Below are 11936 nucleotides of genomic sequence, written 5' to 3' on the forward strand. Positions count from 1 at the left end.
CATCAGCTGTGACGATGGCACCCTACCAATGTGATATGCTAAGCACAGGAAAGAGTGGGTCCCAAGTAGATAAGGATGCTGTGCACTGCCCGTGCAATATCTCTGCAAACCAAAATCTGCTCTAGTTCTTTTTTTGCCTTTGTTATGAAAAGTGCTTAAAGTTAATAAAGACAGTCACAACTTCGGACTCACAAAGAAAGACTGGGAGGTGGTGTCGAAACTGGGTATGTTCCTGCCAGTATCTCAACACAGACATTAAACTCTCAGTCTGAGGATGGGAAGACTGAGGTGTGAGAGAGACAGTACTTGACCAAGGCCACGCAGCAGGGAGGGGCAGAGCAGGGGCGTGAACCTGGCCATGAGAGTGCTCTATCCATGTTCTTTCCTCCACTGCCTGCCTCGGGCTGACTGCCATGTTTGTATAGGCAGGACACATGCACATGCACACACATGCATATGCTCACACATACACACATGTACATACATGCACACACATGTGCGCACACACATCTTCTTTAGTCCCAACCTCAGGCCACGCAGCAAATCCCGTTCACACAACTGCAGACCTCAGGATTTGCAACGGCTTCCTTCCTTTCCCAGCATGCCCGCGTCTTGCCTCTTAGCGGGCTAGGCCACCACTTTCCAGCTACTTTTGCCCCCAAAGAGCTCAGTACACTGCAAAGAAACCCCGGAGCCTCTTGTGCCTCCTGGCTGGCCTTGGCCAACATCCAATCCGTAGTGGTGGGAGGAGGAGGTGGGTAGAAGAAGGGCGGAGGAGAGACTTGAGCCAGGGCAAAGGTGCTCCCAGCTGGCAGGTGTGGCAGGGAGGGGTGCTCTCTGCTCCTCAGGAGGACGTGCACAGGTGTCGCCTCAATTTCCGGGATGAAATTTGTGTTCCCTGAAGTTCAATCAGCAGTGCCACAATGTTGGGGGGCACCATAAGGTCACAGGGACTCTGGATCAGTGGATCTATGTTGCGATCACAAGAACCTGTGCGTTACAAAAGGAGTTCTGCCATCTCGTTCTGCCATGCTCTCTTACCCTTCTGCCTTCCACCAAGCGATGACACAGTAAGACCCTTGCCAGATGTATGGGCCCTTGACTTTGGGCCCCCAGTCTCCAAGGCTGTAAGAAATAAGTCTCTGTTCTCTGTAAATGACCGCGTATCAGGTGTTCAGTTATAGCAGCACAGAATGGACTGAGACAGGGGCATGCTATGATTTTAGATACAGATGGTTTATACAAAGCACGTGACCAACGGTAGCAACCTGCACTTATCTGCCTCCCTTAAGCTGGACTCACTTATTTATAAGCTCTTTGAGAGCATCCATTCATTTATTCAGTATTTCCTGTGCACTGTGAGCCTATCTGGATCTTGCTGAAGCCACCAGGCAATCAAGGAAGCCTGAGGCCAGCAAGCTACAGACACGCAGGTGTGTCCATGGGCTTATCAGGTCTGGGTGGATTGACCAGAGAGTACAGCAGTCACCCTCCCTTCTCCATGGTGTTGATTTCGTTTTGTGGTCAGCCACAATCCTAAAGTACTGAAGATTCCAGAAATAAAGCACTTGTTAGTCTTGAACCGTGCGCCATTCTGAGCAGCGGGCTGAAGTCTCATGGCTGCTTTGCTTTGTCCTGCTCTGGCATGAGTCACCCGTGCTGGTGCCACTGCCGGCCCATCAGTCACCTAGCAGCCCTACCAGGTGTCAGACTGACTGTCACAGGGCAGTGACTTCATAATGGCTCTTATTGACTTCATAATGGCCTCAGAGCACAAGAGGAGGGATGCTGGCCATCGAGGAAGTGGGAGTGCTACCTTGAACAGAAACGGTGGAGTTCTTGAATTCATAAGGAGAGAAAAAAAAAAGTGATGCTAAGGTCGCTAAGACCTAGGCTAGGAACGAATCCCCTCTGTGGAAATGCAAGTAAGAAGATGGAAATTTGCCCTAGTTTGGCGGTTGCACCTCCGATCCCAGAGGTTATGCCTACCATACAGGGAACAGCAGTGTGTATATTGGAACCAGTGTTACCTGTTTGGGTTCCAGACTTCATGCAGTTTCAGGCATGGATTGAGTCTCTTGGATGGATAAGGGCAGACTCTCTACCTTACGCTATTTTGAGACAGACTGAGGTTGACAGAGAGTGAGAGACCACTTTTACATAACTCATTCCAGTATGTTGTTATGGGTGTCCTAACATAGTATTGTGTGTGTTCATCTCTTATGCTTTGTCACAGGTGTGTGCGTGTGTCGTTCAGAGTTCCGTGCGATCCATGGTCTCAGACATCCCCGGTTGGCCTTGAAGTGTGGCCCCAGGGACAAAGGATGCTACTGATGCGTGAGTGTGTGCTGGTATGTATGCTGCCTGATCCCCAGGGAAGTAACTTCCACGCAAGCAAGAACCACACCTTCTTACTGCTTGGGCCAGAGGCTAGAACTCAGCCTGGCATGCGGTGGATGCTCTGTGTGGAGATGGGGGCACAGGTGACTTCATCCAGGATGGCCCAGCCCCTCCTGTGCACCAGGACGGTGTCACATTCCTGGGAGGCAGTGAGAACAGACCTATCAGTTACACACAGACGATCTTATCTCGGCAAAGGGGTGCCCAGGGAAGACTTGTCTAGGGCGGGCACCCATAGGTGCCTTCCCCAGTGGTGCCCAGGGCGAGTGGGAAGTCATTTCCTCCCAGCCATAGTCGTGGAGCCGCAGAGTCGGGATTCATGGCAAATTAGGCTGTTGATTTGTACGTTAAACAAGGTTAATTCCATCCATTAGCCAAAGATGTTTTCAAAGCGCCTGGCATAAGAGCAAGGAGCAATTAGTGTCTTTGTATTAGTGGATGTGGGCGTGGGGCCAGGACGGTAAGGGGAGGGGGTGAAATTTATACACTCTCTTTATGATATCATCAAAAGTAAATGAATTATGAAAACAAAAGAGCCCATAGGAGGCTGCCAGGACTAATTACGGGGTAGGACAGAAAGTTCACAAGGAAGGAAGAAAGAATGAGCCCAGATCCAGCGCAGGAGTCTGGCCCACAGGTGTCTCTACGCAAGGTGCCGGCTTGCCCCACTCCACCTGCACATCTCAAGGAAGTCGCTGTTCCAACATCGGATGAACAGGGCTGGTTTGGGTCGTGGCTGCCCAGGGATAGGCTTGTCATTTGTTTTTCTGGGCTGAGCCTCGACGCTGCTGGACCAGTGAGTGGATGCGACGCACAGGGTACCTGAGGCCCCTCAGAGCTGAGAGCGGCGCTGGCACCAGCGGCTTTGTGGAACGGCAGTGCTAACAGGAACAACTAGCTCGCCACGCTGTCTCATGTTAGAGGATGTGATGCACCTGCCACCCGCCCTGCCGGCCCTGGCGACAGCTGGCGGCTGCGGCCGCTCACCGATGCAGACAGCTTAGTTTCAGAGGTGCATGGTGGACACATGTGACGCTAGACAACATCAAGTCACCCAATAGAAAACAGTTCTCTCTCCGTTTTCTCACCGCTCTTCTGCTTAGGTCCAGGGAACAGGTTCAGCCAGGGGCTGGCTTCTCTTTACAACCTCTTCAGTGCCTGAAGTCAGGCCCAAAGCAGCCTCCGGCTTGAAACAAACACCAATTTGCATTTATTTTCAACCTTCTTCTTTGTAAAATTCCCTCTGTTCATGTAACATGAGCACCTCTGGGAATGACATTAAGTTTTATCTGAGAAGAGTAAATTGATTTTGGAAAATTCCCATGTATATAATTTTATTAAGATTTATTCATTTATTTATTTATTTGAAAGAGTACCAGAGAGAGAAAGGGAGAGAGACAGAGAGGTCCTCCATTCTCCTGGCTCACTCCCTGATGGCTGCAATGGCCAGGGCTGGGATAGGCCAAAGCCAGGAGCCAGGAGCTTCTTCCAGGTCTCGCATGTGGGTACAGGGGCCCAAGCATGAGGACCATCTTCGGCTGCTTTCCTGGGCATCAGCAGGAGGCTGGATTGGAAGAGGAGCAGCCGGAACACAACCTGCTGCCCAGATGGGATGCTGATGTCACAAGGGGCAGCTTAACTCACTGTACCACGACACTGGCCCCACATTCATGATAGAATACCGCAGTAGAAATCCTGATAGCAGTGCCTGAATAATTGATGTCTGGAAAACACCAGTGGGAGGATAAGGAGTGCTGACAGTCTCGGGTCCTGTTCCACTGCTGTGTGACCTTGGGGAAACCCCATGACCTCCCTGAGCCTTGGTTCTCCCAAATTCACAGTGCCTCTCAGATGCTCTCTGAGATCAATAAGCTGTGATGTAATCCATTCAGTCTCAAAGGTGAGCTGGGGAGATCGGGGCTTGGCCAGGGCAAGGGCACACAGACACCAGCCTGGCGGGGGGAGGTGACCGACAAGCTGGTCCTTCCTCCCCTTCCTCTCCTTCCCTGTCTTCCCCTTCTAAACTGGCCCGTCTTGGAAGAAACAGCTCCAACCGAACTGTCTGGTTCTGGAAGAGCTACAAGCACCATTAAGGGAAAGGGAAAGGGAAAACCCAAGGAGACAACCAGTGATTTTGGAAATTATCCCAGAGGACAGGCGCTGTGGCTCCGTGGGTCAAGTCACTACTTGGTACACCGACATGCAGTGTTGAAGTGCCAGTCCAAGTCCAGGTACTCCACTTCCCAGCTAGCTTCCTGGTAATTGCACCCCAGGAGGCAGTGGCAATGGCTCAAGCAGTTGGGTTCCTGCCATCCATGTGGGAGATCCAGTGGCGGTTCCTGGCTCCCGACTTCAGCCTGGCCCAAGCCTGGCTGTTGCAGGCCTTTGGGGAATGAACCGGCAGACAGAGGGTTCCTCTCTCTCTCCCCCTGTCAAGTCACTGAAAAATTAAGTAAATCTTCAAAAAAAAAAACTTTAAAAAGAAAATATCCTTTCCCTGTTACAATTGATTGTTTATAAAAAGCAGGACAACTTGTAGTAAATGTTACTGCCAGTCTTCTAAGAACATTTGGTAATGCTCACTGGTTGCTTTCAAACTAGCTACACCACAGGCAGAGGGCAAAAGCAGTCAGCAGAGACACAGGCTAAGGCCTCAATGGCCCGGGGCTCTACATCTGGGACTCGACCAATTCCAGATGGAAAACAGATTTTTTTTTTAAAGTTGTGGGGGGCCGGCACTGTGATGTAGTGAGTTGAGCATCAACCTGTGGCGCTAGCATCCCTTATGGGCGCTGGTTTGAATCCCAGCTCCTCCACTTCCTACCTAGCTCTCTGCTATGGCCTGGGAAAGCAGTAGAAGATGGCCCAAGTCCTTGGGCCCTGCACCTGCACGGGAGACCAGGAAGAAGCTCCTGGCTTCGGATCAGCCTGGCCCTGGACGTTGCGGCAATCTGGGGAGTTAACCAGTGAATGGAAGACCTCTCTCTCTCTCTCTCTCTCCCTCATGTCTCTGTCTGTAACTCTGCCTCTCAAGTAAATAAATAAATCTTTTTAAAAAAATGTGGATCATGTACAGACATTTTATTGTCTTGTAACAGCTATCCACATGGCCTGTACATTGTATTATGGGTAGTGAGGAATGCAGAAGTGGCTGAATGTATATGGGAGATGTGCACGGGTCCTGTGCAAACAAGAGCCATTTGATTCGAGGGACTGGAACATCCATGTGGTGTCTGCAGACGGCCCTGGAACCAATCCCCTGAAAGGGAGGAGCGCACGGGCAACTGATCACACTGGCGATGAGCCTCAGAGCTCTTCCGTTTCCATCATCAGCATGTAGTACCTTCCGGAATCCCCCAACAGATGCCAATGCCATGGACGTATGCCTTATACACAGTATTGAGCACTTTGGGGCGGGCGGTATCTTCACCAGAGATTGTAAACTCAAATGCCTTTGGGATTTGTGTAGAAAATAAGTTGGACTGAAGCAGGCCCCTGGAGAGGGGGGAGGGGAGGTCAACCTGGGAATCCAGGCCCAGAGATGTCAGCTCGTCCTGGCTGTCCCCTGCATGAAACGCACATCCAAAGGTCAAAGGGAAGCCTTCCATTCTCCTATCGGCTGCTGGGCTACTCGCTTCTCAGAGTCTGTGTAAGTCAAACAAGCTGACCTGAGGTCACTGAGGTCACCAGCCTGAAGCTCCACCCCATTTGCTTGGAGCCCTGGACAGGGAAGGGATGTGACACTGCCTCTCCGTGGGCTCTTTTGCTCGCTCAGATCATGGCAGGGTCAAGGGTCTCTCTGGCAGGCACTTCCTGTGCCCCCTTCTCTATCTCCCCACAATTCCAGGTGTGCTGGTTCCCAAAGAGCCCTGTGCACCTGGCAATGCGATCCGTGCTCTGCTCTGTGCCTTCTCCTGGGCTGGGAGTGCCATGGGGGCTGACCCTTGATACCTCACCCCCAGCCACTGGCTACTCTGCTTACCTACCCAGAGCAGGTGCACGGGGAAGCTTGGTTGAACCCTCAAGTTAACTCATACAGACAGTAAACGAGTTGCTGACGGGGAACGTAATTAATCCAGTAGATGATGGAATTGTAGGTGTGCTCGTTCCCCAGCTAGGCCTGTGTCTTTGGTTAACAGGCCTACCTGGTGTGTCACCCTCAAGTGCCCATCAACGAGCATGTGCCCAGAAGTAGCCTGTAGGAGTTACGTGGAAAAAGAGAACCAGGCCCAAAGAAGCTCTGCAAATCTCGGGCTTAGCTACCTTCCACGCGCTTTTGAAATCGCAGGACTTCTCAGAGCCTTGCAATGCCCACTGATTTCCCAGCTGCGTTTCATCGGAGGAGGGACTCACTGGGACAAAGGTTAACAATTTCAGAAATGTTGTTCCAGGGAGTGGGAAGTTCAGGGTCAACGAGATCGCTGTCATTCCCAGGCCTCTTAGTCACCAGGCGGCTCTTGCTCGGACAGCCGAGGGCCCAGGTTTGGCTGGAATGGCTGGGACCCGGTGCAGGACGCCAGCACCTGACTGGTTCCTGCTCATGGACATGCCTGGGGCTCTGCCTCCTGCATTCCCTCGTTCAATCTTGTAACTCCCAAGACATCCAGCCTTGCTGCCATTTCCCACATGAGAAAACTGAGGCTCCCGAGAACTAAGAGATCATCTTTTTTTTTAATTTTGCTAAGACATGAAATTCCCAGTTTTAGCCACTTTTAGGTATATAAGTGACGATAAGAACAGTCGCGGTATTGGGAAGCCTTCCCACCATCATTTCCAGGACTTTGTCACCATCCCAAACAGACACGCTGGAATCATTCGCACCTCTCCCAGCCCGAGTAACCCCTCGTCTCTGTTCTGTCCCTGTGAGTGTGACTGTTCTAGACACTTCGTATAGGCATTTGTCTTTTCAGCTCTGGTATACTCTCTTTATTTTTTTTAAAGATTTATTTATTTATTTGAAAGTCAGAGTTACACAGAGAGAGGAGAGGCAGAGAGAAAGAGAGGTCTTCCATCCTCTGGTGCACTCCCCAATTGGCCGCAATGGCTGGAGCTGCACTGATCCGAAGGCAGGAGCCAGGAGCTTCTGCCAGGTCTCCCATGCAGGCGTAGGGACCCAAGGACTTGGGCCATCTTCCACTGCTTTCCCAGGCCATAAAGAGCTGGATCAGAAGTAGAGCAGCCGGGACTAGAACCGGTGCCCATATGGGATGCCAGCACTTCAGGCCAAGGCATTAACCCTCTGCGCCACAGGGCCGGCCCATGGCATACTTCTCTTAAAATGTTCTGAAAGTTCATCCACGTGCATCCTGTAGCAGGGTTCCATTTCTTTTTTTTTTTTTTTAAGATTTATTTCAGAGGCAGAGTTACAGAAAGAGAAAGAGAAAGAGGGAGAGAGAGAGAGATCTTCCACCTGCTGGTTCACTCCCCAAATGGCCGCAATGGCCAGAGCTAGGCAATCTGAACACAGGAGGCTGGAGCTTCTTCCCAGTCTCCCATGCAGGTGAAGGGGCCCAAGAACTTGGGCCATCTTCTACTGCTTTCCCAGGCCATAGCAGGGAGCTGGATTGGAAGTGGAGCACCTGGGACTTGAACCGGTGCCCATATGGGATGCCGGCACTGCAGGTGGATGTTTAACCTACTATGCCACAGCACCGGGCCCAGTTCCATTCTTCTCTAAGGCTGAGCAATATTGCATTGTCTGCACAGATTGCATCTGGTTCGTCCATTCATCCTCTAATGGACACTTGAGTGTTTCCACCTTCTGGCTATTACGAATGATACTTCTGTCTGCATCAGTGGGCAAGTACTCATTCAAGGCCCTGCATTTAATTTGGGAAAGGGGATACACTAGGAGTGAAATTAGTGGGTCACATGTTTAGTGTGTTGAGAAGGTGCCAAACTGTTTCCCATAGGGACTGCACCATTCGACACTCTTGCCAGCCATGCACAATGGGCTTGCATTTTTTCACATTCTTGCCAACGCTATCTGTTCTTGGTTTTGGAATTTAAAAAAAAAAAAACATTTTATTACAGCCATCCTATCATTTACAAAAAAGAAAGTTTATTTATTTTAATCTACTTGAAAGGCAGAGAGAGAGAGAGACAGAGAAACAGAGAGAGAGAGACAGAGAGAGAGAGGTAGGTAGACATCTGCTGGTTCATGTACCAACTGCCAGCAACAACCAGGGCTGGGCCAGGACAAAGCCAGGAGCACAGAACTCCACCTAGGTTTTCCACGTGGGGGGCAGGGGCCCAAGCACTTGCTGTCTTGCAGGATGCATTAGCAAGAAGCTGGATCGCAAGCCCAGCAGCAGAGTAGCTGGGAATGGAACCAACACTCTGATGTGGGCCTCCCGCATGCCAGCTGCCAGTCTCAGCGACTGCGCCACAGCGCCCCCCCTCGCTGTGTTTTCACTTGCAGTTCCCAAAGCTTAGGGAATTTAGGTGTTTGCTCAGGGGTTTACTGACCAGCTGTGTCTCCTGTAGACAATGTCTGTGAAAGTTCTTTGCCCAATTTTGAGTTGGGTCTTTTGTGGCAGAGTTGTAGGAATTCTTCACAGGTTCTGGAAATTAATCCTTTATCAGATGGGCTTTGCAAATATTGTGTCCCATTGTGTGTGTCACTGTTTTGCTCTCTTGTTAGTGTGTTCTGATGCACAAAGGTTTTAACTCCGACAAAATCCAATTTGCCTATTTTCTCCTTTGTGGCTTGTGCTTTTGGCATTATATCCAAGAAATCGTTGCCAAATCCAATATTATGATTTTCTCCTGTATTTTCTTCTAAAAGTTTTTACTTCTTTTAATTTAGGTCTTTGATACATTTTGAATATATTATATATATATTTATATTTATATATTTATATATATAAATATATATTATATATAATATTTATATATATTTATATATTTTTATATATATTTTATAATCTCACTTTAATTTTTGTTATTTATTTGAAAAGCAGAGAAAGAGAAAGAGAGAGAGAGATACCTAGTCTACTGATTCACTCTCTAAATGACTGTAACAGTCTGGGCTGACCAGGCCAAAGCCAACAGCCAGGAACTCAATCCCAGCCTCCCATGTGGGTGGCAGATATCCATTACCACTGCCTTCGAAAGTCTGCATTGGCAGGAAGTGTGGAATCAGGAGCAAGTCTGGCATTCAGCCCCAGGCACTCTGATACGGGATGAGGGCACCCCAAGCCACATCACAGCCCCTGAGCCAAACGCCCACCCCAACCTCACTCTTTTGCACGTGGCTATCCCAGTCGTCCCAACACCCTGGTGGACGAGGCTGCCCTTGCCACATAGTAAACCCAACACCCCAGTTCAAGATCCGCTGACCACACCACATAAGGGAGGGCATTATTGAGGTTTGAGACCCCAGCCCAAAACAGGCACTGTGCCGGGTCTTTTCAAGTGGTGCTGATGTGTCCAGGGTAGCAGGACCAGAATGCAGATGACAACGACGACGGTGCTGAGGACAGTGACAGTGCTGAACAACAGCAGCTGACACCTACCCAGCACTTGCACATTGCCAAGAGCTCTTACGCACCCGTTCCCATTCAATCTTCCTGACAATCCTATTCTCTTCATTTTACAGACAAGGAAACAGGCGATCGGGAAAGCACAGGCACTTGCCCAAGGACACACAGCAGAGGCTGATTCCGAAGTGCACCCTGGTGACCACCAGGCTGTTCTGTCTTGGAGCTAGATAGACCTCCCTTCCAGCAGCCAATGCGGGGACAGCTCTCAGCTGTCAGGGGTGATTCAGGACAACCACAGGCTCCTGCTAACATCCCATCAGGGCCAATACAAAAGGAAAATGCAGGACTATCATTCAAAACCAAGGGGAAAACATTTCTTTCGTCCACAGCCCGTCTGTCTGTCTGTCATCTGTCTGTCTCGCTTTCTCATGGTGTTTTGTTATTTCATGCCGGAGTTCCCTGGGCACGGACACTCAGGGCACTCAGGAAAGGAGCTCAGCCCATCCCAGATGCCACTTCTCCATGCTCCTGCGCCCGGGGCCCCTGCCTGGAATGGAGGGCCGTCAGTGGTAGTCACCGGGTGGAGGCACAGATGTAGACGGCTGAGACCCCGCCACGTCTGGGTTGGGAGGCTGCAAAGGGGTGGCCCCAGGCAGGGGCTGAGGCCCCATGTCGCCAGCGCATGTGCCGTTGTTCCACCAGCTTTCACTTTCAAAACACAAAGGCAAAGACAAAATCATGCAGAATTGCTTGATGATGACCAAGGAGCATGAGCTGCAAGCCCAGGACCCCCCTGAGCACCTGCTTTATTGATCACACACCCATGAAGGAAGGGACTATTTCTTTAATATAAAATAGGGCATGAGCTCTCCCCATGTCTCCTCCTTCCACACTCCACAGAAGCCTGATTTTCCCTTGCTTGATCCCACCACCGCCAGCAGCCCTTTATCACGGGAGTTCTTCCAACCTGGGATTCCAAGGGACTTACCTAATCTGATGGCTGGGAGCCACACATGCCAGGATGTGAACAGAAGTCAAAGCCATTTGCCTCCAATTAACTAACAAGGAAAACCTTGATTAATCTGCCTGTGGAAGTTAGAGTTCCTGAAAAATCAGCTGGGGAACCCTCACTTCCCTAAGCACACAGGGGACTGGGGTACCCACAGATGTCTGCAGTTGTCCTATGGCCAGGAGGTAGAGGGCTGGCTTCCTTCCTTACTCCAGAAGGCATGGATTAGAGGGAAGGGTTCTAGACCAGATTCAAAGCCCCGATCTTCCGTGTTAAACGTGGTCCTCACTTCCCCTTACAGAGCCTCAGGCCCACCTTTGAAAATAGGATGAGCTGCCTGTGGCCCTGTAAAGGGAAACCAATCAGAAGCTCCCGCTCCTGGCTTCCACGTGGGGCATTCAGTGAGCAGACACTGGGCTGGCACTTGTTGGAGTTGATCCTAGAGGCTCTGGGTAGACAGAGTTTGAGTGTGGGCTCTGAAGGCTGTGGATTGTTATTCCCATGCCACTCCACACGTCCTCCACCACACTTGCCCACTCCCTCAGGCTCTGAACACCCATCAGCCTCCCAGAACAGGCGAGAAGAACGGATAGGAAAAAGAAGAATCTGTGACAATTGCTTTGTTTGTTTAAAGGTTTATTTATTTGAAAGGCAGAGTGACAGAGAGAGAGAAATAGAGAGAGAGAGAGAGAGAGAGAGAGAGATCTTGCATCCACTGGTTCACTCCCGAAATGGCCTTAACAGCCAAGCCATAACCAGGAGCTGAAACTCCCATCCAGGTCTCCCACGTGGCTGGCAGGAACTCAAGTACTGAAGCCATCATCTGCCGCCTCCCGGGTGCCTAAGAAGGGATCCAGACTGGAAGCAGAGCACCTGGGACTCAAACTGGCACTCTGATGGGCGGACGTGGGGTCCCACCTGCAGTGCCGCCACGTCAGCCCCTTGCGACATTTGCTGAGTTCTTACTTCCTGTCAACCATTTAGCAAGTGGTTTCTCAGTTAATCCTCCTGGGACTCTGTGACGCGCAATGACAATGCTCCTT

Source organism: Oryctolagus cuniculus, chromosome 6 (assembly GCF_051225735.1).
Source record: "Oryctolagus cuniculus isolate XC-2025 breed Fujian yellow rabbit chromosome 6, ASM5122573v1, whole genome shotgun sequence".
NCBI lineage: Eukaryota > Metazoa > Chordata > Mammalia > Lagomorpha > Leporidae > Oryctolagus > Oryctolagus cuniculus.